This window comes from Theropithecus gelada, chromosome 13, assembly GCF_003255815.1.
Source record: "Theropithecus gelada isolate Dixy chromosome 13, Tgel_1.0, whole genome shotgun sequence".
Lineage (NCBI taxonomy): Eukaryota > Metazoa > Chordata > Mammalia > Primates > Cercopithecidae > Theropithecus > Theropithecus gelada.
The window spans coordinates 31073085-31098963 of record NC_037681.1 but is presented as its reverse complement, the minus strand read 5'-3'; the positions used below and the strand labels follow the sequence as shown (position 1 = coordinate 31098963).

The following is a 25879-nucleotide window of genomic DNA, read 5'->3' as shown; positions in this document are numbered from 1 at the left end:
TGGAGTGCTGCTTCGAGGTCTGCCTAGTAGAGGAGGAGGTATGGGCTGGAGAGCTGCATTGTAGAGAGGTGGGGAGGGGCAGTCCTGAGGACAGTTGCAGTGAGGCCACCTTACAAACCTATATGAAGATGGTGGCCATGGGGATAGAATTGGTTGTTATGCTTATAAGAGACTTGAAATTGATGAGTGTGGGAAGTAAGGAACAGGAAAGGACCAAGGATGACACCCCAGTTTTTGCTTGGGCAAATGTGTGGATGACGATGTCCAGAAAGAGGCAGGAGAATATTAAAAATTGTTTTCCCTTTGGTATTTTCTGCATTTTATGAAATGATCTTTTAAAGAAAGCAAAACAACTTTTTCGTTTATGCAAACAATGTATGCATATTCCTGTTTATTCTAAGTGGATTACAAAGTATACAAAAATAAAAACCAGCTATTCCCTCTTGATAATACTGTAACTACCATTCATATTTGGATGTATTGTTTTTCAGTTATATTTGTGATGTTATGTGTGTGAAGTTGTATTTTTTTTTTTAAGTTTTAATTTTATTTTTTTTGAGACAGAGTTTTTGTTGCCCAGGCTGGAGTGTAGTGACACAATCTTGGCTCACTGCAGCCTCTGCCTCCCAGATTCAAGCAATTCTCCTGCCTCAGCCTCCTGAGTAGTTGGGATTACAGGCATGTGCCACCACACCCAGCTAATTTTTTTTATTTTTTATTTTTTATTTTTAGTACGGGGTTTCACCATGTTGATCAAGCTGGTCTCAAACTCCTGACCTCATGTGATCCACCTGCCTTGGCCTCCTGAAGTGCTGTGATTATAGGCGTGAGCCACCGTACCTGGCCCTGATTTTTGTGTTTTTGGTAGAGACAGGGTTTCACCAGGCCAGACACTGGTCTTGAACTCCTAGCCTCAAGTGATCCACCTGCCTCGGCCTCCCAAAGTGCTGGGATTACAGGCATGAGCCCCGAAGTTGTATTTTATATACAAATTGGTTCCTGGTTTCTGCAGTTAACCTTGGAAATATTAATTCTAAGGTACTGAAATTACCTAAAACATTTTTAGTTATCTCTATTATATGTCATTGGCTGGTTTATGACATGTCTATTATCTTAGAACTGTAAGAGACCCATTGTTTACTTCTGATTCTCTGGATCAGTTTCTTCGGGTGGGCGTTTTTGTTCCAAGTAATGGTGACTTTAATTAGCATGAGTGTGAGGGGCCGGATGATGGCCAGGTGATGAGAAACTGCCTCTTGACAAATGTTAGCTTATCTTATAAGACCTTTTTAGTTTCAACTCTGTACCTGAGTTTTAACAGAAAGCTGTGAAAAAAAATCCAGAGAGCCCTCTCCTAGGTGAGCTGCATATGGGGACAGTGTGAGCAGAAGTTGCTTTAGTTAAGCAAAGCCTTATGCTGAAACTTGGACTTCAGTGTTCCTTTCTGACCTACCTTTCTGCCCTGCTCCCACAGTACTGAGTGATCTTTTATAGCACCACTTGTCTTTACTTGGAAACTGCTCTTTGTAATACTCCTTCAAAGCAAAGAGAGAGCCCAGGGGTCTGAAAGCCTGCCATTTTTCATAAGATTTTATCAAACTTACCAAGCTGACATTTGGCACGAAGGTTCATTTGAGGCTATAGAACCAGAGAAATGTGTGTTTAATGTATGATCCATGCCAAGTTTAGGAGGCCTGCACTGTGATTTGTATTAACATCTTATAAATCAGGTTCGAAAACTTTTTACCTCCCTCTTTGGGGCATGCTGAAGATGAAGGCAACTTAGTGTTCTTTTAGCTTGTTAATTTTTGCCTTTTTATCTGATACCATCTTTCTTGAGTAATTGAGATCTTTATAAACTAATGCAGTTCCTGATACACCACCTTCTGGCACTTAGATATCTCTGTAGCCAGCTTGTCCTTTGAGACCAAAAGGGTTGTCTCCAGCCCCTGTCCCATTTTCTCAGTGCTTTCCTTTTTTTTGTTGTTTTTCCTTTCACTCAGAGACCAGGTTCTGTTGTTTTGTTTGTTTGTTTGCTTCAGGGTCTAATTCATCTGCAGCTTCAGAGACAAATGCCAAGAATAGTTTTTCAAGCTTGGTTTTTCCTCTGAAACATAATTTAATCTCAGGTTAGTTCTTTATAATTAACATCCTTGGCAACTATGTAGACTCCAGAAGGAATCCAAGTCCCCTATGGCACACAACCCAGAACCCAGCCTTTGTGCTTAATGGTGTTTCTGTTGGAAATGCTCCTGAGCTCCGAGCCCCTAGCTTATCAGGGCGTTCCTGCAGCCACTCATTGCTTGGTGGTGGTGGTTGGGGCGCAAGTGATTGCTTGCTGCTTGGTAATGTAGATGTGTAAACTTGAGGGAAAATGTAGGAGGAAAACTATTTGTTTGGGAAGCTGTTTGATTTAGAAGAATAAAAGTAATTCAGTTGGCCGGGCGTGGTGGCTCATGCCTGTATTCTTAGCACTTTGGGAGGCTGAGATGGGCAGATCACTTAAGGACAGGAGTTTGAGACCAGCCTGGCCAACATAGTGAAACCCTGTCTCTACTAAAAGTACAAAGGCGTGGTGGTGCGTGTCTGTAGTCCCAACTACTCATGAGGCTGAGGCAGGAAAATCGCTTGAACCTGGGAGGCAGAGGTTGCAGTGAGCCAAGATTGCACCAGTGCACTCCACCCTGGGCAACGGAGCAAGACTCTGTCTCAAAAAAAAAAAAAAAAAAAAAAAAAAAAAAAATTAGGCCAGGCGCGGTGGCTCAAACGCCTGTAATCCCAGCACTTTGGGAGGCTAAGGCGGGCAGATCACTAGTTCAGGAGTTTGAGACCAGCCTGGCCAACATGTTGAAATCCCGTCTCTACTAAAGAGACAAAAAATTAGCCGGGTGTTGTTGTGGGTGCCTGTAATCCCCGCTACTTGGGAGGCTGAGGCAGGAGAATTGCTTGAACCCAGGAAGCAGAAGTTGCAGTGAGCCGAGAACACGCCATTGCACTCCAGCCTGGGTGACAGGGTGAGATACCATCTCAAAAAAAAAAAAAAAGGAAATTCAGCTATAAGGATATGTGCTTTGTTTTTGTTTTTTTCTTTTATTTTTTTAATTTTTTTTTTTTTTTTGAGACGGAGTCTCGCTCTGCTGTCCAGGCTGGAGTGCAGTGGCCAGATCTCAGCTCACTGCAAGCTCCGCCTCCCGGGTTCACCCCCTTCTCCTGCCTCAGCCTCCTGAGTAGCTGGGACTACAGACGCCTGCCACCTCGCCCGGCTAGTTTTTTTGTATTTTTTAGTAGAGACGGGGTTTCACCATGTTAGCCAGGATGGTCTCGATCTCCTGACCTCGTGATCCGCCCATCTCAGCCTCCCAAAGTGCTGGGATTACAGGTTTGAGCCACCGCGCCAGGCTTGTTTTTCTCTTTTTTATTTTTTATTTATTTATTTTTTATTTTTATTTGTTTTTTTTTTTTTGAGAGGGAGTCTCGCTCTGTTGCCCAGGCTGGAGTGCAGTGGCCAGATCTCAGCTCATTGCAAGCTCTGCCTCCCGGGTTCACCCCCTTCTCCTGCCTCAGCCTCCCGAGTAGCTGGGACTACAGGCGCCCGCCACCTCGCCCGGCTAGTTTTTTTGTATTTTTTAGTAGAGACGGGGTTTCACCATGTTAGCCAGGATGGTCTCGATCTCCTGACCTTGTGATCCGCCCGTCTCGGCCTCCCAAAGTGCTGGGATTACAGGCTTGAGCCACCGCGCCCGGCTTTTTCTTTTTTAAATGTCAATATTTAAGATGTTATAAAGAATAAATACATCACTGTACCCAGCTTTCAAGAATGGCAGTTAGGTACTTTTTAATTTTATTTATTTTATTTTATTTTTGAATGAGACAGGGTATCGCTCTGTCACCGTGGCTAGAGTGCAGTGACGTGATCATAACTCACTGCAGCTTCATCCTTTGGGGCTCCAGCATCCTCCCGCCTCAGCTTTGTGAGTAGGTAGGACTACATGCATGTGCCACCAAGCCCAGCTAATTTTTATGCTGTTTTTTTGTAGAGAGAGGATCTCGCTGTGTTGCCAAGGCTGGTCTCAAACTCCTGGCCTCAAGCGATCCTCCCACATTGGCCTCCCAAAATGTTGGGATTACAGGTGTGAGCCACTGCACCTGGACAGGTATTTTATTTTCAAACATTTTCTTAGGAAAAAACTCCTATATTATTTCTATTAAAATATTTTGACTATTTAAAATAAAGCACTGATTAAATATTTTAACATTTACCATTTAATTTAAAACTTGGAAAGTACTCTTGGAGCCTGCAAATGAGGCAGTATTAAAAACATGAAGAATCCTTCTAACTTGCACTAGTGCTTCTGCGTCTGTTCAGAATAGCACTGAACTTATCCAGCAGTTCATAAACCCACAACACGCTGTCTTTGCAAATAGAGGAGACTATGTTGAGAAGCATAAGACCTCAAAAATACACACAACACCACTTCACAGAGGCATGCAAACCAAAGGAAATGCACAAAAGTTTTAGAAGCCAAAATTTTTGGAATGTAATAAAAGGTTGTTTAGTGAATGCTTCTAAGCTTGTCAGCTGAGTGGGTAGCACACTCCCCGCGGAGCTGAGACCTTCTGATGCCTTCGCAGAGTTCAGCGCTAGTATCTCCTCGGGGCTTCAGTCACTGGGCTAGGGCAGACATCTGTGCTTCTTCTCCCATAAAGATGACAAGGCAGTGCGTGCTGCAGAGTTTTAGGGGTTGTCAGGGAGATGCTTTTGAAATCATTATAGCATTGGGAAGTCAGTTTTAGGGAAAGGGCATGGAAATTTTTCTAGTAAATATGGGTATTTGGAGTCTGGCAGATTTTTTTCTTGCTCAATGAAGAAATAAAAATAGATATTATAGTCTTTTTATCGGGTTTTTTTCTGTAAGGGTTTTTGGTTTTAGTGTTTTTTGTTTGTTTGTTTGTTTGTTTGTTTGTTTGTTTTGAGACAGTCTTGCTCTGTGGCCCAGGCTAGACTGCAGTAGTACAGTAAACCTCCGCCTCCTGGGTCAAGCAATTCTCTTACCTCAGCCTCTCAAGTAGCTGGGCTTACAGGTGCGCACCACCACACCTGGATAATTTTTGTATTTTTAGTAGAGATGGAGTTTTGCTGTGTTGGCCAGGCTAGTCTCAAACTCCTGGCCTCAAGTGATCCACCTGCCTGGGCCTCCCAAGGTACTAGGATTACAGTTGTGAGCTACCACACCCAGCCTCTAAGAGGTTTTGTGACAAAAACAAATTTAGGTGCAAACAATTTTAACTTCTGTCTGTGGTGAATTGAATTTGTTAGTCTAGTTCTAAACTCCATGACTATGTCAGTGACTGTTGTCTATTAGAGAGGTACTTATGGATATTTTTTAATCATCCCTATGTGACCTTCTTCATAGATGGTATCTTTTTTCAAGTTCAGTATTTGAAACATTACTATTCTGGTGTGTTTTGGCATAATTTTCCAGAGTCTTAAGAACACAACCTTACTCCTCAGCTTCATTAAGAAAATACGTTTTTTTTAAAAATATAGGGTCTCACTCTGTCTCCCAGGGTATAGTGCATTGGTGTGATCATGGCTCACTGCAGCCTCACAACTTTCTGGGCTCAGGTGATTTTCCTACCTCAGCTTCCCAAGTATCTGGGACTACAGGTATATGCAACCACGCCCAGCTAATTTTGTTTGTTTTTTGTTTCTGTTTTTTTGTAGAGACAGGGTTTCACCATGTTGCCCAGGCTGGTCTCCAGCTCCTGGGCTCAAGCAGTCTTCCTGCCTCGGCCTCCTAGGGTGTTGGGATTGGGATTACAGGTGTGAGCCACCGTGCCCAGCCAAAGATGCCGTATTTTATCAGCTATCCAGAGTATATGTTGTTTTAGTTTAACAGTAGATTTGACAATATCTTGAAAATAAGTGTCAAAAATTCCTAGATAGGCCAGGCATAGTGGCTCATACCTGTAATCCCAGCACTTTGGGAGGCCGAGGCAGGTGGATCACTTGAGGCCAGGAGCTCGAGACTAGCCTGGCCAACAAGGCGAAACCCCGTCTCTATTAAAATACAAAAAAATAGCTGGGCATGCTTTGGCACACACCTATAATCCTAGCTACTTGGGAGACTGAGGCGTGAGAATAACTTGAGTCCGGGAAGCAGAGGTTGCAGTGAGCTGAGGTTGTGCCACCGCACTCCAGCCTGGGTGACACAGACTCTGTCTTAAAAAAAATAAAAAATAAATGAAATTCCTAGATAGATGAGTGTTTTGCTCTTTTATCTATTAATATTTTTATTTTGTCTTCCTATATTAGTAAATGTAGGAGACCAACAAGTCTTGTATTTGTTCAGTAAGGATATACTGAGTAGGGTGCTAGGCTGCAGGAATATCTTGGTGAAGAAAACCAGCGTATTCTCTATTGTACACTCACCGCCCGTGTGAGCTTACAATCTAGGTGAGGGGGAGATGATAGACAGATCTGTGACTAAGTGCTCTGAAGGAAGGCAGCAGGGTTCGGTGGCTTCCTGAGCATTTTCCCTAAGTCAAGGGTCAGGCACTTCGTATCAGTCTCTTTATATAGATATTTTATGAGCCCCCTTCTTTTATGTAGATATTATATATAGATTTGTGAAAATCTCCCCCACCTTCATCTTAAATTTGAATTGCAGGGTTGGAGACTTGGGGTTTTCTTTGTCTTAAGATCATAGCACGTATCTAGGGCAAAATAGTGAATGACAATATTTGTCCCACAATCTCTGGAAACGAGAGAACAGCAGAGAGAATGTTGGCCAATGGAGAAGGCAGAGGTTGAGCCTCTATAATCCAAAAATCTGAGATGCGAACGCTCCAAAATTTAAAACTCTTTTGAGTGCCAGCATGACTTCACAAGTGGAAAATCCAAACATGAGGACTTAACCTAAAGTTTGTTTCCTGCCAAAAATTATTAAAAATATAAAATGTTTAAAGGTATAAAATTACCTTCAGTCTGTGTGTATCAGGTGTATATGAAGTATAAATGAATTTCATGTTTAGACTTGGCTCTTATCCCAAGATATCTCATTATTTTTATACAAATATTCCAAAAGCAAAAAAAAAAAAAAAAAATCAAAAATTTAAAACCCTTCTGATCTCAAGCATTTTAGAAAAAGGCTACTCAGCCTGTATTGCTTTTCCTGGACAGACATGTGTACAGTCAGCCCCCGTTTCTCCTTGAACATACGTCTCATATGCAGATCATTTTACTTTATCTCCAAGTGGTATTTAGAAACACAGTTGACCAGGCTTCCTTAAAACTCTGTGCCCAACTTCTAGAAGGCCACATTCCCCTGGGATTCCTTCTTTCATCGAGTTACCTCTTTTCCGTCTTCACTGGCTCCTCCTCCTGCTGATAACATCCTAGACTTTGGATCTTGCCTCTCTCGCCTTACCTCTGAATGTTAGTGAGCCCTAGGACTTAGTCCTTGTCTCTTCTTTATTTATATTCTCTCCCAGGGAGCTTGTTTATGCCCAGGCTTTATATAACAGCTGTGTGTTAATGACATCCAGTTTTCCCTCTCCAGCCTTCCCTCTGAGCTACAGAGGTACATATCCACCAGTCTACTCGGCGTCTTCACTTGAATGTCTAACAGCACATCCTGTTTAATGTGTCTACATGAGAACTTCTGATCCAGCTCCCCACCTGCACCGCACCTGCCAGGGTCTCCATTTCAGCTGAAGCCCTGTTGTTGCTCACTCGACTGTCTAGGCTCAGAGCACAGGAGCCATCCTTGTTTCCTCTCCTTTCCACTTCATGCCTCCTCATCCAGTCCATTGGCTGTTTGCAGATTTTGTTGCACATCCAGCCATTTCTCAGTGCTTCTCTTCCATCAGGCCTCTGGATTACTGTAATGGCCATAACTGATCTTTCTGCTTCTGCTTTTGTCTCTCTTGTAACCTGTTTTCCATGTAACAGCCAGACTGATATAAAATATTAAAAATATAAACAAAACAGGCTCAGTGCTGCGGCTCACACCTGTAATACTAGTGCTTTCGGTGGCTGAGGCAAGAGAATTACTTGAGCTCAGGAGTTTGAAACAAGCCTGGGCAACATAGTGAGACCCCATTTCACAAAAAGTTTTAAAAATTAACCAGGTGTGGTGGCGTGCACCTATAGATCCTTTGAGCCCAGGAGTTTGAGGCTACAGTAAGCTATGACCATGCTGCTGCACTCCAGCCTGGGTGACAGAGCAAAACCCTGTTGCTTAAAATAATAATTATACACGCACGCACACACACACACACACACACATACACACACATATATAAACAAAACAAATATAAATCAGATTGTGTTACTCTTCTGCTTAAAACCTTCCAGTGGCTCATTAGTTTGCTTACAACTTGAAAAGTCTTACATAATAGAACAGCAGAAAGAGACTAAAGAATCAGATTCTCTGTTTTCTTCTCACTCAACAGAGAATATATCTCTATAAAGCATTAATCTATTTATAAAGATCTGACCAAATGGTCAGACTGTTAAACCAAATCCCCAGCCACTGCCACCATAAATGGGGAATAACTTATGGGCTGTATATTAATATATCAATATATAATTAGTACCAATGTTATGGTATATTAATGTATTGTTAATATATCAATTATATATTAGATAAGCATTATTAGATAAGACATTTAAAATTAGAGCTTTCTGCGGCAGCACCCACCTGTAATCCCAGCTACTCAGGAGTGGCAAATCATTTGAGCCTGGTTCAAATCTAGCTTGGGCAACATGGTGAGACCTTGTCTCAAAAAAATAACTGAATAAATAAATAAAATAAAAAAGAAAGACACAGCCAAGTTCTACTGTTCCTTTGGATTCACGCCTGCGAGCCAAGGAAAACTGTGCTTGGATTTAAGGAGTCCAAGTATGGTACACTGTGGTGAGGAAGTTTTCCTGGTTCTGACAGGTGAGTCCATCAGGTATCGTAGTGAGACCTCCAAAACTGCTAAAAGATAACTTCCCCAAAACATGAAATCATGATTCTCATATAGAAATGAGATAAATACATGTTAAAATTTTTAATTTAAGCCTAGTGTGGTGGCTCACACCTGTAATCCCAGCACTTTAGGAGGCTAAGGTGGGAGGATCACTTGAGCACAGGAGTTTCAGACTAGCCTGGGCAACATACCAAGACACTGTTTCTATTGTTTTTTTAAATAATATTTAAAATTTTAAAAATTTCACATTTTAATTTAACCTGTAAATTAAATGAGGGAACCAGGCCTATGGTTAAATCAAAAGGTAAAATTTTAATTTAACTTTTAAAAGGAGAAGTGTAAAAAAGGACAAATTTACATGGAATAAAGTTATATTGAATTGGGAATGTGCAAGTAAACACAAAGTGGTCTATTTTGGACTATTTTGGGCCTTTTCCAAAGGTATAAACTGTCCACCAGACGTAATTCATTTGCATGTCTATAGACAATTATTTTGCATTGTTTCCAGTTACCTACAATTTGCAGAGTTGTAAAATAGGTCCCATAGAATGAGAATTAGATGATCTTGCAGGGTGTACTCTAGACTGGGGTTTGGGAAACTAAACACCAGCTGTTTTTGTAAATGAAGTTTTATTGAAACACAGTGAGCCCATTCATTTATGTATTACCTATGCAGCTTTCTGACTATAATGGCAAAGTTAAGTAGCTGTGACAGAGACCATATTACTCATGAGCCCTAAAATATTTTCTCTTCAGTTATTTACTTCTTTATGTCTATCTTTCCCCATTGTAATGTAAGACATGAATGCAGGGACATTATTTTGTCTTTTTCCCTGTTATATCCTCAGCACCTAAAGCAGTGCCTATCACACTGTAGGCCCTCACTTAATGGGTGTTGAAAAATTAGTGAGCACACATGTGAGAGTGACCTGATTACTACAATTTGGAGCGTCTTCAGTAATGGTTGTATACTTTGACCATGGCTGGTTTGCAGTGCTTCTTGACTGTACTTATGCCAGATTGAAATTTTGCATTTGCCCTTTTCTACCATTACTGTTAAAATGTAGAAAGGCACTTTGGGAGGCCGAGGCGGGCTGATCACCTGAGGTCGGGAGTTCGAGACCAGCCTGACCAACATGGAGAAACCCTGTCTCTACTAAAAATGCAAAATTAGCTGGGTGTGGTGGCACATGCCTGTAATCCCAGCTACTGGGGAGGCTGAGGCAGGAGAATTGCTTGAACCCAGGAGGCGGAGGTTGCAGTGAGCCGAGATTGCGCCATAGCACTCCAGCCTGGGCAAACAAGAGCGAAACTCCATCTAAAAATAAATTAAAAAATACAGAAAGGGATAACATGGTTCATGTGTGCCAGAGTATAATTTTTATACAGTAGGATTAGCATCAGTTCTTTGGCTCTGACAGTGCCTTCTAATCAGCCACATCTGAGAATGATGGTATGATGCAATAGTGTTTGGGAGTGCCAACGGATTTTTAAAAGTAATATCTTGTCCAAAAGATTTAATAGTGATTCTGTTAAGAAGATAGGTTAATTAAACTTTTTTTCCTATAAAAATCCAAAAGGAGAATATGAAAGCAAGGGCATTTAACTTTTGTCTTAACTTTTTTGCAATTTGTGCAAAAGTTGGCTTCGCATCGAGAGTATGATAGCCTTATTATATGTTTTAAAGATTGAAAATAATGCCTTTTGTTTTTCTCCCGGTGCTTTTAACTGGAGTTACTGGGAGTGCTATACATGCCATTCCCTAAGATTTGGGTTTGAATCAGGACCATGATTGGTCCATTTGATGTATTTCAGTTCAAAGCCAACAATGTAGGATCATTTATGTGTACTAAATTGATATTCTGGAGAAGTCCCCAGTAAGAGATCTCTTTGCCCCATTAGTGTATGTTGAAATGGCCCTGAATCTGTTAGTGTCCATGTAGGATCCTAAAAATGACAGATCACACTTTGATCTAAAGTGCATGTTTAAGCAGAGCGCTATTAGAAATAGTGACAGATGTAATTTTGCTAGAAATTGCTCTTTTATAGTACCAGTAGCAACATACTCTCTTTATTGGGAAGGTAGTGTCAGATGAAAAGAAAACTCTTCCCTAGGGAATTTATCAGCCTACAAACAATGTTCCAGACAGAACGTAAACGGGAAAGTCGTTGCTGAAATCTTGTCCACACTAAAGGATTTTTCAGTGTGCCTTAAAGGAAAGGGGAAGCTTTGGAGCATAGACCATCAGACATAGAAGGGATCTCCAAGTCATCTAGTCCAGCCCTTAATTTGTAGCTGAGGAAGTAAGTTACTGTCTTAAGGTCAAATGGCAAGTTGGTGACAGCTGGATCTAAAAGGCATTTCTTCATTCCACATTGCATAGTAGAAAGAACTTAGACTTTGGAATTGGTTGGACCCAAGTTTGAATACCAGCTTTGCCATTTGTAAATGTTGTGACCTTGAATGAGTTACTTATTCTCTCCAAGCACTAGTTTCTTGAGCAACAAAAGAGGAATAATATTTTAAGGCATTTATGTAGAATGGATATACACATTCAGTCATTTCTCCTGTTCAACTGATTTCTTGTAATGAACAGAATTCATGGGGTCCATGCCAAAGAGTATTTGGATAAAATTAAGTCATTGAGCTGGGCATGGTGGTTCATGCCTGTAATCCCAGTACTTTGCGAGGCTGAGGCAGGAGGATCACTTGAGGCCAGGATTTCTAGGTTAGCCTGGGCAACATAGTGAGACTCTCTTTCTGCAAAATGTTTTAAAAAATTAGCTGGGCATGGTGGCGTGCACCTGTAGTCTTTGTCACTCAGGAGACTGAGGGGAAAAAAATAATAATTATGGCATTATGTGAGCATGGACTTTTATGTAGCTTTTAGAAGGGAATATTGTGTTGAGCAAAATAAAGCTGTACAATTACAGGAAAAGATTGTGACAAACTTGTGAATGTGAGCAAGGAAAATGACTGAAGACATGATTTGAGATTGTTTAGTCTGATGATCGTGTAAGATATAGATTGAGAGAGGTCTGTTGTGCCATTAGTTTTGCCATTGACTGTTGAAACAGAAAACAGTGATAACATCTGGTTGTTTGTATAAGAAATCTGATTTTTTTTTTTTTTTTGAAATGGAGTCTCAGTCTGTCGCCCAGGCTGGAGTGCAGTGTCGCAATCTCGGCTCACTACAAGCTCCGCCTCCCAGGTTCACGCCATTCTCCTGCCTCAGCCTCCTGAGTAGCTGGGATTACAGGCACCAGGCACTGGCCACCGCGCCTGGCTAATTTTTTGTATTTTTAGTAGAGACGGGGTTTCACTGTGGTCTCGATCTCCTGAACTTGTGATCCGCCTGCCTTGGCCTCCCAAAGTGCTGGGATTACAGGCGTGAGCCACCATGCCCGGCCAGAAATCTAATTTTTTAAAATGAAGTTCATTTTCCCCGAGTATATCATCAAGGCACACTCTTTGCAGAAAATGTGGCAAACACAGATGAGTAGAAGAAAACTCAAATACCCTAAATTCCACCGCCTAAAGACAAACATTAACATTTTGCTATATTTTTTCAATATTTAATCTGAAACTTTGTTAATATGGTTTCATATCTTGTTTTTTTCCCACTAAATATTTCTCTTTATTAAACTCTTGGAAATTATTAAAAAATATATTTCTGTATGAATATAAAGTAATATAGTTATTTTTAAAAATACATAAATATCAGAAAAAGATGAAAAAAAACTATAAATTTCACTAGTCAGAGACATTCTTGCCAACATGTCTTTTACATTTTCTTTGCATTTGGGATATTTTAGTGGCTACTGATTGGATTTAAAGTGAAATTCTGTCAGAAGCTCATTTAGCTTACGTCAGTTTCAATAAAAGCCCTTCAAGATGTTGGAGGCTGGAGGTGTAGGGGTCGGGAGGGGGAGGGAGGGAGGTGTATGTAGGGGAGAGGTGGAGTGAGCAAGAGAGCATGTTCACACTCTTAGGCAGTTTCACTTATGTGGCTGTCCATTCACTCAGGGGGCATATGTCCTGGACTAAACTTGAGATGGGAGGGCCTTTCTCAACTGAGAGAACGTGTTCCTAATTCCCTAAAGCGTCCAGTTCATGTGATCAGTTACCTTCTCTCCCATGCATTTAGGCTGGCTCCAGTGATGGATTATTGTTGGGAGAATTGAGAAAACAGTTACTCCGTTATTTTTGTGTTCTTGGTTGAGATGAGGAAGACTATTTGAAAAGGTTTGCTTAAATCTGTTGTTTCCTAATACCTCTCGTGGCAGCACTACACTGAGTGTGATTCTGGTCATTTAAACACGGGATTTTTTTGGTATGGCATAGTCACCAGGTGCAAGTCTCCTGCTGTATCTGGTACTATTCTAACACCAGGGGGAAATATTCTGATGGGCCTTTCAAGTTTAGGTTTGCTTATATTCCATTTAGTCTTATCTGCTTGACTTTAGAACCTCATCTTTATACGAGAGATTAAACCAGTGAAATTAAACTTCAGAAATACTTAATGCAGTGGATAGAGTAGGAGAAGGGGAATGATTTTGAAAATATAATTAGCAGAATGGGTGAGATGGTGCTTAGCAGCAGCATCTATTAACAAAAAGAGCCGTTTCAGTCAACTGTAAGTGAAAGGAATAAAGGTTAAGTAGAATGTTGGCAGTGACTCCACATGTGAATGGGAGTGGAGAATGTCAGGATGGCACAGTGAAGGGGCTGTCTTCGGGCTCTTCATGTGCGGAGTGCACCTATGTTTGTTATTTCTTCTAGTGGTGGTGAGTTGGAGAAAGCTCAGAAAAGAATTCAAGAATTGTGTTCCCAGGCACCATCTAGAGAAGGCATGATTTTAGGATCTAGGAAAAGAGTAGGATCATGCAAGAAAGGTACCTTGTATGAGGTACAGAAAATGATAGGACGTTGGCCTGAAGAAGAAAGTTTTCATTGTTTGAGGGTATGGGAAGACCTGTCAGACGATGGGAGTCAGTGAAGCACTCGCCTTTCAGAGCTTCTAAAAGGAGAAAAAGACAAATTTGAATGAAAAACATGATTTACTTTAAATTGAGTTCAAATTTGAATTCAGATATATATTTTTAATTTTTATTTTTTATAATTTTAACCTTTTTTTAAGATTCAGGAGATACATGTATAGTTTTGTTACATGGGTATATTGTGTGATGTTGAGGTTTAGGGTGTGATTCAACCAGTCACCCTGGAAGTGAGCATAGTATCCAACAGTTGTTCCTCCCTCCCTTTCTCCCTCCCTCCCTCCCTCTCCAAAAGATGTGTATTTTTAAGATGTCTTAATTCATAATAGGATAAAAGAAACATATGCCTAATTTTATTCTCCAAGAAAGGTATGACAATGATAAACCCAAGCCTGTAAGAAAGATCTGGAAAGATAAGACATCTTATGGAAGGCAAAAGACCTAATTTTATGGGGAAAAAGTGTGGAGTTCTGTTTTATAATTTTTCAGTTATATATTCATAACTGCGAACTGAGAAGCAAGGCATGAAAGTCAGGTGGTTAATACATATTCTTTTGTAACACAAACAAGTTGTTTGTGACTTTACAAAGGGGAAATGTGGGCTTCCTATTTTAATCTAAACACTTTCAGGTAGTAACAGTATCTGTGGCCTTTTTCTCAACAAAGGATATCCTCCCCATTTCCCATCACAATTTATTGGATCACAAGAATAGTAGACATACAGAAGCATTAATGTGTGACAATCAGGAAGTAATTTTCTGAGCATCCGGTCACATTTTCAAAGTTAATTTCAGTTCTGATTGAGTAAAAATATATGTAATTTTCATGGAGATATTTGATACACATTTGACATATGTTGTGTTAGTATATCAGATGGTGTTTATTTTTACTTAAATAGTCTTACATCTGACATGTCCATTTTCTTGAAAATAAATTACAACTTCCTATTCAGATGCTAGTTTGACTTCAATGTTGACCAAAGGCCTTGTCTCCTGGTTCTAGCATTTCCTCCGTCTTGGTGCTTACCTAGTCGATCTCGTTACCGTTCTTATTTTGGATGAGATAGAGTGGGAATCAAACCTAGTATTTCAGTGTCCTGGTTGTGTAGTCACTTAGGTGGCGATGTCTTTAGTTAACATGGCCATTATCTGTTCTTGTTTTTTGTTCTGTTTTGTTTTGTTTTTTCCTTAAAAAAGAAGGTAGCTTATACAAGTAAGCCAGAAATTTAGACTACATTCTTTTAAAATGCCCACCTTTTACAGAAAATAATAAGAAAGTTCTGGGACTTACACCGTCTCTACTTTGATTCAGTGTTCTCAGATCCCACGCAAGTTTCTCTTCTGATGCCCACTTAGTAGGATGTAAGCGCCACAAGGTGGGAACTTTGTATGTTGTGCTTTTTGCTGTGTCCTTGCTTCCTAGAACAGTGTCTTATACTTCATAGGCTTTCATTGACTACATGCATGCTGGTTTGAAGTAATGAATATTATTGACCCTTTTAAAATTTATTTTCTTTTTTATTACTTTTGAGACAGGGTCTCACTTTGTCTCCAGGCTGGAGTGCGGTGGTGTGATCATGGCTCACTGCAGCCTCCAAACTCTTGGGCTCAAGTGATCCTCACACCTCAGCTTCCCGTGTAGCTGGGACTATAGGCACACACCACCATGCCTGGCTAATTAAAAAAAAATTTTTTTTTTTTTGTAGAGACAGGGTTTCACTATGTTGCCCAGGCTGATCTTGAACTCCTGAGCTTAAGGGATCCTCCCATCTTGGCCTCCCAGAGTACTGTGATCATAGGCATGAGCCACCACACCCGACCTGATACATTTTTTTTAATGTATTATGAAAAAAATGTATTTTAATTTTCTCTCATTGTTCAGAGGAGAAAAAATTTCTTTTTTTTTTTTTTTTTTTTTTGAGACGGAGTCTCGCTCTGTCGCCCAGGCTGGAGTGCAGTGGCCGGATCTCAGCTCACTGCAAGCTCCGCCTCCTGGGTTCACGCCATTCTCCCGCCTCAGCCTCCCGAGTAGCTGGGACCACAGGCGCCCGCCACCTCGCCCGGCTAATTTTTTGTATTTTTTAGTAGAGACGGGGTTTCACCGTGTTAGCCAGCATGGTCTCGATCTTCTGACCTCGTGATCCGCCCGTCTCGGCCTCCCAAAGTGCTGGGATTACAGGCTTGAGCCACCGCGCCCGGCCAAAAAATTTCAAATAGACATAAAAGTAGAGAGAAAGGTAACAAACCCATCCTCTACCCATCCTTTTGCTTCCATGTTATCAAGCTTTTCCCCCAGGCTTTTTTTGGGGGTCGGTGGGGTGGAAATAAAGTCAGCTTGTATTGTATTACTAGCACTGTAAATTGCTCTAGAAAGTAGTTATTACAGATTGTTAAATGGGAACGAATATTAGATCTTGACATGGGCACATACCCTCATTTGGATTATATGTTTACCTTCCTGAGGAACAGAACATTGTTCTTGGTTGGAAAACAAGTACTATATAAATGATAGTAGTGGGACATTGAAAGAAAGATTAGATCTGCCTGTCCATGTCTCTTGCATGTCTGTACATGGTTACGTCATTCATTCATTCAGTGGTCTTTATTTTTTAGAGCAGTTTTTGGCTCACAGCAAAATTGAGTGGAAAGTACAGAGTTCTTACATCCCTCCCCCACACGCTCCCTCACCATCGGCACTTTACAACAGAGTGGTCCATTTGCTGCAGCCAGGGAACAGACATTGACACATCACCACCTGAGGGTCATAGTTTACATTAGAGTTCACTGTTGGTGGTGTACATTCTGTGGGTTTTGACAAATGTATGACGACATGTATCCACCATTACAATATCACATAGAACAGTCTTCCTACTCTAAAAATCCTCTCTGTTCCACCTGTTCATCCCATCCTCCACCCTCCAGACCCCGAGCAATCACTGGTATTTTTACTGGCTCTAGTTTTGCTTTTTTCCAAAATGTCATATAGCTGAACTCATACAGTATGTAGGCTTTTCAGATTGGCTTCTTTCACTTAATCCTGTGCTTTTGAGATTCCTCCATGTCTGTTTGTGGCATGATAGCTCATTTCCCTTTATCACTGAGTAACATTCTCTTTTCTGGATGTACTGCAGCTTGTCTGTCCATTCACCTATTGAAAGGCCTCTTGGTTGTTTCCAGTTTTGGCAGTTAGGAATAAAGGCGCTCTAAACATTCTCATGCAGGTTCTTATGTGCACATAGGTTTTCACCTTGTTTGTGTAAATGTCAAGGAACCTGATTGCTATGTCATGGTCACAATATGTTTAGTTTTGAGAAATTGCCAGACGGCCCTGCAAAGTGCCTGTACCTTTTTGTATTGCCGACAGCAGTGAATGAGAGTTCCTGTTGCTCCATATCCTTGTCAGCATTTGGTGTTGTCAGTGTTTTTGCATTGTAGCCATTCTAATCGATTTATAGTGGTATAGTATCTTATTGTTGTTTTAATTTGCAAGTATTATTTATTTATGTTGGTCAGTCATGAAAATGACACACCATGATTTTTGTCTTTGTGGGCTTAATTAGATAGTTGTGTTAATTAGTTGTTAGTTTTGAGTATTTGGGGGGCTGGGTCATTTATTATACAAACATTTATTGCACAAACGCTTAGTGAGCATCTTTCCTGTGCCTGAACCAAGGGTAGGATATCAAAACCTGTACTAGGATATCTAAGACGTTGAAGATTCGGGCCTTGCTGCCTAGCCACTGATAGTCTAGTAAAGGAACGGATAGTACAGGTGATAAGGGACTTTGATATCCAGGATCTTACAAGAGGTAAAAAAGTCACTTTCCCATAAGTAATGTTTCAATCAAATTTCGAAGGATGTTCAGGAATTAGGTAGTGATGGTGGATAGAAGGCGAAAGATGTTCAGGAATTAAGCCGTGATGGTGGGTAGAAGGTGAAGGACGTTCAGGAATTAGGCAGTGATGGTGGGTAGAAGGTGAAGGACGTTTCAGGAATTAGGCAGTGATGATGTGTAGAAGGGTGGCAGAATCAGGGAGATCATCCTGTACAGAGGGAGCTGAAGTAAGACCCGAGCCCCAGTCCGTTCAGTCTGTTTGGGAGGAGCTTGGGTTTTTCAGGGGCTGTTAAGGAACAGGAGATACTGATACTTCTCCAATAAAAGCATCTCCAGTTTTACTGGAGAAGTATCAGGACTTAACGCCAAACCTTCTGTACCGTGTTAAAATGTTTGCTTTTGCTTTAACAAGAGTAGCATGCCTTTGAAGGGTTTTATTCAAGGGAGTGAAATCAGATAGGTGTGTCAGATTTTTCTGCCTGTATAATGGGGGTTGGCTTTGGAAGCCAGGGATAGGACACACTGTAATTAATTAGAAAAAATAATGAGGGCGCCATCTAAGGCAGTAGGCATGGTGAGGGAGGAGTTGAGTGTGAGAGACAGTAAGGTGTATGCTCATAGAGTGTGGTGATTCGTGGGGAGTGATGGATGAGAGGGAGAGAGGGGAACTGAATGAGCAGTGATACCATTCACAGAGATAAGGTGGAGAAATGACTCAATTCAGTTTTGGCCGTGTTGAATTGTCTTAATTCTAACTCTTCATATGTATGAGTTAAACTGCTTCCTGGGAGAGAGCTTTGAGCTTTTGTTTTTCTGGTTCATCTCCATGGAAAAGATCAAAGGTTATGCGTTAAGTTTTTGAATTTTCTGGAGAATAAAAAAAGCCGTCTATTTCTACACTTTGAATACCTGTTCTCAGCCAGCGGCATTGGTACTCTCTAATAGAGTGCTCACTAATAGCCTCGATTTTGAATTAGGGGTCGTGTCTCTGCTCCTTTACAGAGTATTTGAAGTAATTGAGGTTTCAGTTGATAGTGTAAGGGACTTGTTAACCACTTGGTATCTGCATCTGTGCCTGTATTCTTTTGGGGGGTGTTTATTTTTTCTTCTCTCTCTCTTTTTTTTTTTTTTTTTTTGGAAAAATGCTCTAACTAAAAGAAAATTAAACCTTGTAACAATACATAACCAAGAAAATAGAAGTCCTTCATTACCATTGTTAACAAGTTATTAACAAGTTGGTGCACATGCTGTGCTGTCAAGTCACGTATGACGCACACAGTACTGGCGTGGGCTTGAGCAGAATCAGGGTCTCCTTATACTATTCTCAAAGGTTTTTTTGATCACTAACAGTATCATTTTGGTCAGCACATAAATCAAACTCACTCTTTTTTTTTTTTTTTTTTTTTTTTGAGACGGAGTCTCACTCTGTGGCCCAGGCTGGAGTGCAGTGGCCAGATCTCAGCTCACTGCAAGCTGCGCCTCCCGGGTTTACGCCATTCTCCTGCCTCAGCCTCCCGAGTAGCTGGGACTACAGGCGCCCGCCACCTCGCCCAGCTAGTTTTTTTTTTTGTATTTTTTAGTAGAGACGGGGTTTCACCGTGTTAGCCAGGATGGTGTCGATCTCCTGACCTCGTGATCTGCCCATCTCGTCCTCCCAAAGTGCTGGGATTACAGGCTTGAGCCACGGCACCAGGCCAAACTCAATCTTTTTAATAGTTGCATACTGTTTTGTTGTATAGATGTATCATACTTTAGTTACATAGTTTCCTGTGTAACTATTTACCATCTACATGTTTCACTTCTCTAAACCAACACTGTCCAGTTCTCTAAACCAAAGTCTGCCAGCAGCGTTTCTATGATGACGGACACGTTCTATATCTGCTGTGTCCTATGTGGTAGCCATTAGTCATATGTAGCTGTTGAGCACCCAAAATGTGAGTACTGCATCTAAGGGACTGAATTTTTAATTTCATTTAATTAATTTTAACTTAAATAGCCATAAGTGGCTTAGTGGCTGCCTTATTGGGCAGCATAGCTCTAAACTATTCCAGAGTCAAGTGAGATCATTAGGCCACTTCCTTAGATCACATTACTTTGGCCTTCATAAATTATAGTTTAATGATTTTTCTTTGATGTTGAACTTCTGTAAGCCTCTCAAAGAAATATATTTTGTTGCCAGACTCCCTTAAAGGTCTACATTATGCTGCTTGAGTTTGTTCCAACAGAGAATTTTTCCTTCCAGATCTATCAGTGTACTTCCCTTCAGCAAGTCAAGTGTGTCTGTCCACCTTACTCTGCATCTCCTTTTGCCTTGGTTGCCTAGGAGCCCAAAGTTAATTTTGATTTCTATTATTTTTGAGACAGGGTCTTACTCTGTTGCCCAGGCTGGAGTGCAGTGTCCTGATCACAGCTCACTGCAGCCTTGAATTCCAGGGCCCAAGTGACTCCCCAGCCTCAGCCTCCCAAGTACCCGGGACTACAGGAATGTGCCACCACACCCAGATAATTTTCGTATTTTTTATAGAGATGGAGTCTCACCATGTTGTCCAGGCTGGTCTTGAATTCCTGGGCTCAAATGATCCTCCTGCTTTGTCATCCCAAAGTGCTGGGATTACAGGCACGAACCACCACACCCCAGAGTTAAATTTTTTATTGAATTATAGCAGGTTTTTTTTTTTTGCCTCTCACCACCATCCCTATCAAATTTCATCACTTTGTTTTCCTTCTGAGTTTAAAGATTTCATTATGTGTGTTTTTTGTTTTTGTTTTCGTTTTTTTAATAAAGCTCTTCATATTCTTTTTGGATCTATCCTAAAACTTCACTAAAAAAAATGATTAGCATCGGCCAGGCACAGTGGCGCACGCCTGTAATCCCAGCACTTTGGGAGGCCGAGGCAGGTGGATCTTTTGAGCTCAGGAGTTCAAGACCAGCCTGGCCAACAGGGCAAAACCGTCTCTATTAAAATACAGAAAATTAGCCTGGTATTACTGCACACAGCTTTGGTTCCAGCTACTCAGGAGGCTGAGACAGGAGCGTCGCTTGAGCCCAGGAGGTGGAGGTGGCAGTGAAGTGAGATCATGCCACTGCGCTCTGGCCTGGGTGATAGAGCAAAACTCTGTCTCAAAAACAACAACAACAACAAAAATCAACAGTATATACACACTGCTTCCCTCCCACAGTCATGCACACTCACGTATCATACATCTTAGTGAGATTCTAAATATTATCACGTGGAATCCTGTCTATCACCTCAGAGGAAACTATGCATATTTAAGACTCTACTTAAGTACTTTTGTGGTTGACCGCATTTTATTCCACTGAGTATGGATTGAGTTCCTTTACATCCTTTGCTGTGCCAGTATCATGCTTTCTTTCCTTCAGCTTTATTTGAAGGAACATATGGTAAGTCTTATTTTGTATGAATTTAAAATATGTTCTTCAGGATTTCCTAGTTCTGTGCATGACCGCCTCCCCAAGATAATCAGTAACTGCTAAATGGTGTTAAAATATTTTTTCTCCTTCCTAGAATAGCACTGTTAAGGTATAGAACCTTGAGTAAAAGTACATGTAATTTTTTTAAAGTTTTGCTCTTCCTTTTTTTCTGCCGAGTTTTCCACCCTGGGTATTTTAAAATATGTTGGTACCCTTAGTTTTTACATAGATTTCAAAATTAAGAATTAGAAAGCAATAAGAATATGCAGAAAAGTTGTTAATAAACACTTTTGCCTGCAAGGAAGTCGAGTAGAACCAGGAAACTACTGATGTGCTAAGGATAACACACTAAACCATCTGTGTTACTAACTCTTGGCAGGAATAAAATGACAAAACAAGATCTTGGGAGATGCTCATTACCAGGTGCGTGATCAAAAAGATAAATACATTCTCATGTAAGAAAATTGGCGTAGTGCCTTTAGCATCCTTGGGGCATGTGTGCGTATGCATGTGGGCGAGTTTAGCATTTGGTGTAGTTAGGAAACTGGGAGAGGAAAAGGCTGGAAGTAGAGGACTTTAACATTGCTTAGAGTCATTGTTATTGCAAACTCTGGAAGTGAACTCTAGGAAACTGCACTGGAATTCAAGTGTAATATGATGATAAACATCAAATGACTGTAGCCAAAGTGCAAGGCCAGGCTCTTCAGGAAAGAATGAATAGGAGACCTTAAAATAAACATCTGTTTTTTTGTTCAGCTAACAGTGGACTTTGAAGAAGATTGGGGCCATGTTAAGATTTTCTTTTTCTTCCTTGAGAATTGAAGAAAAGTGTCAACTGAGGACTTTTTCATGCTATTTAACATGTCATTTGTAGTGTTTCACGAAAAGCAGACAGACATGTAAAGCTTTTTATTCTACTTCAAATTGGAATAATAAGTTAGATCCAGTTTTGAATATTTAAAAGAGAACTTTAACAGATTTGTTTTATGAGTGAGTTTCATGATTTTGAATAAAATTTTTGCACACTTAAACTACAGTGGTTTGGCCAGGTACAGTGGCCACAACTGTACTCCCATTGCTTTGGCAGGCCATGGTGGGAGGATCACTTGAGTCCAGGAGTTCAAGACTAGCCTGGGCAACATAGTGAGACCCCATCTCTACAAAATAAAATAAGTTAGCCAGGGATGGGTGTCTGTAGTCCCAACTACTCAGGAGGCTGAGGCAGGAGGATCACTTAAGCCCAGGTGATCAAGGCTGTAGTGAGCTATGATCATGCCACTGTACTCCAGCCTGGGTGACAGAGCAAGACTCTGTCTCATAAATACATATATACATACATACCTACATACATACTACAGTGGTTCATTTGAGAGTAACTCTATATGTCCTGTTCCTAAATGTTTTAGGAATATCTGGTTTTCACCAAGCTTGCATGTTCTGAATCCTGCTTAAGTTCAAAGTTTATAAACCTCCAGTAGGTATGTGAATTTAGTTTTCAGCAAATTATTCCTTTGGTTTCCCAGAAGCTTCCTTCACATTCCAGCTCCTCAAGTAAATGTTAAAAGTTTAAAAAGGAAAAGGAGTGAATTGATTTTGTATATATTTTTGTTTGGTGAAATAGCAGAGTGTAGGCATAGTCTTTTCAGGTAAGTTTGCTAAAAAGTAATTTCCTGTCACCTCCCTTTGAAAAGAACTGAGGTGTGCCCCGTCCCCAAACCTACCATCTTTCCAATTTATTTGTGTGTTGGGGTAGTGGGTGGGAATAAATGTTTCTTGGATTTTTCTGGCCTCCCTTCCTAAGCCAGGGTAGCTTGTGGGAGATAGTCCCCATACAAACCTTTACTGGGCCGCCTTCCTAGAACCTCATTTTATCCCCAAAATACCAAAAAGTAAAAATACAAAAATATGAAAACACATGAAAATAAAGTGCTGTGTGTAAACACACGACTTTGCAAATATTAATCATACAGAGCCAATTGCTTATAGTATAGAAATAGTCTGAAGTATTCTTTTGGCACAGCATTGCCTGTGTGATTCTCACCAGAAACGTTTAACTGCATCTGATTATGAGCAGTGATCAGCAGAGGACTGTGGGGACCTCTGCAAATCAGGGCTCTTTCTAAGAGCTCTCGCCTGAGCCTTGAGCAAATGTCCACATCCTGAAAGTCAGTGAAGGTTGGGGGCTCCTAGATTAAAGGAAACTAAGGAGACGTAATAACCTCCTTAATTCAATTTAAAAACAAACAAACAAACAAAACAGCTCTTTAAAGATATAATACACATACCATGAAGTTTATCCTTTTAAAGTGTGTAGTCCTAAGCCAGGCTCTGTGGTACCCACCCATAATCCAAGCTACTTGGGAGGCTGAGGCGGGAGGATTGTTTGAGCCCTGGAGTTTGTGACCAGCCTGGGTGACATAGTGAGACCCCATCTCAAATCAAAAAGAAAACATGAAGTGTACAGTCCAGTGGTTTTTAGTACACTCAGAGTTGTGTGGTGGTTGCCACTAATTCCATGACGTTGTGTCACACTAACCAGAAACCCCATGCCAGTTTTTCTTCCTTCTCCTCCCTCTCCCAGCCCCTGCAACCACTTACTTACTTTCTGCCTATACATTTGCCTTTTCTGGACATTTCATATACAGTATGTGGTCTGTTTTTTCTTTAGCATGTTTTCCAGGCCCGTCCATGTTGTACCATGTCTCAGTACTTTATTCCTTTTGATTGCTGAGTGACATTCCATTATATGGATACATCACATTTGTTTACCTTCGTCAGTGGATGAATGTCATTACTCAGTGTTTTCTAAGTCCAGTGTTTGGACTTAGTGAAATAACTAGTCTCTTAAAGATGAGTTCTCTGGCGACTTCCCCCCTCCCTGCATATGGACCCTGCTTTTCTTGTTTCTTTGCATGTCTTAGAATTTTTTTGTTGGAATCTGGATGCTTTAAATAATATAATTTAGGATTTATGGAACTCAGTCCCTCCCCCAGGTCCCCAGGGTTTGTGGTTGTTTGTTGAGTGACTGTCCTGGACTAATTCTATAAAATCTGAATTCTTTGTGACGTGTGACCACTGAAGTCTCTGCTGGTTGCTGAATTGTCAGCTAATGAATGAACAGAGATTTCCTTCAATGCCCGGAACCAGTCAGTCGCCCAGCCTCTGCCAGAGTGATCCTTGTGAATGCCCCTGCTCACCATTGCTCTCTCTGTTCAAGCCACACTGGGCTGGTCTTTTTACTGATTCACAAACAAGCCAAGCAATTCCAACCTCTAGACCTTTGTAGTTGTCAGGTAGTCTTGAGAGTCACTCCCTCCTGCCCCTTGGGTCCGTGTCCATCATCTCCCCTTCCCCTCTATTCTTCATTGCCTTCTCTCCTTTGGTTTCCACAGCACTGATCTCTTGTCTGTCATAGCCTCCACTGCCTCTCCCTTGTTTGTTGTTTCCCCTTTCTGGAAGGTGAGCTCCTTGAGGGTGGGGATTCTTCTGTGTTTTGTTACTGAGTATCTAGAGAGGGGGGAAAGTGCCTGATCGTAACTCTTTGTTGAATAAATGAATGGTGAGGGAGCTTAGGCAACCTGTTCGTGTTTAAGAATGAGGGCCAGATGTGGCGGCTCACTCCTGTAATCCCAGCACTTTGGGAGGCCGAGGCCGGTGGATCACTATAGCTCAGGAGTTCAAGACCAGCCTGCGCAATATGGCAAAACTACATCTCTACAAAAGATACAAAAATTAGCTGAGCATGGTGGCGCACACCTACTTGAGGGGCTGAGGTAGGAGAGTTGCTTGACCCTGGGAGGTTGAGACGGCAGTGAGCTGAGATTGTGCTGCTGCACTCTAGTCTGGGTGATAAAGTGAGACCCTGTTTCAAAAAACAACATGAAGAATGATGTCCTAAAATGCCAACTGGGGCCAGACACGGTAGCTCATGCCTGTACTCCCAGCACTTTGGGAGGCCAAGGCAGGCGGATCACCTGAGTCCAGGAGTTCGAGAACAGCCTGGCCAACATGGTGAAACCCCATCTCTACTAAAAATACAAAAACTAGTTGGGTGTAGTGGCACACACATGTAATCCCAACTACTTGGGAGGCTAAGGCACCAGAATCCAGGAGGCAGAGGTTGCAGTGAGCTGAGATGGCACCACTGTACTCCAGCCTGGGTGACAAAGCAAGACTCTGTCTCAAAAAAAAAAAAAAAAAGCAGGGTGGTCTTGTCCACTGGTAGTTTTCATGTTGACCCTTCAGCTAATGACTCTACCCAGATATCAGTATCTTAAAGTCTGTCTTCTGGGAGCTTTCATTTTCTCCAGAGAAGAAACCCCCGGTTTCTTTCGGAGGTGTCAGGGGTTTGGGCTGGTAGAGTGGACGCACAGCAGCATAGGCTTGACTTCAGCATTCCAGGGACTGGGAAAAGGCGGCGAGGGTCCCACAGTTTGATGTCTAGACTGCCATTAATTGTCCTGACTTGAGCCCCACAGCTCAAGTCACCTGTGCCTGGTGATATACTCCCCACCACCCCCACATAGGGCAGCTTTGGTTCCCCTCCTCCAGATAATTATCTTCTGGTCTCTTTAGGCATGGTGGGGATTTGGGTGTTCATCAGCTCCATTGTTCCCCCTTTATTCGGGCCTGTG

The 25879-nt window shown here is 41.4% G+C and overlaps 1 protein-coding gene across 4 annotated transcripts in view; it reads left to right on the top strand.

Moving 5' to 3' along the window:
- The window catches only part of NOL10 (nucleolar protein 10), a 115774-nt gene that overhangs the window by 45309 nt on the left and 44586 nt on the right, over positions 1-25879 (top strand). The gene's annotated exons all lie outside the window — the stretch shown is intronic.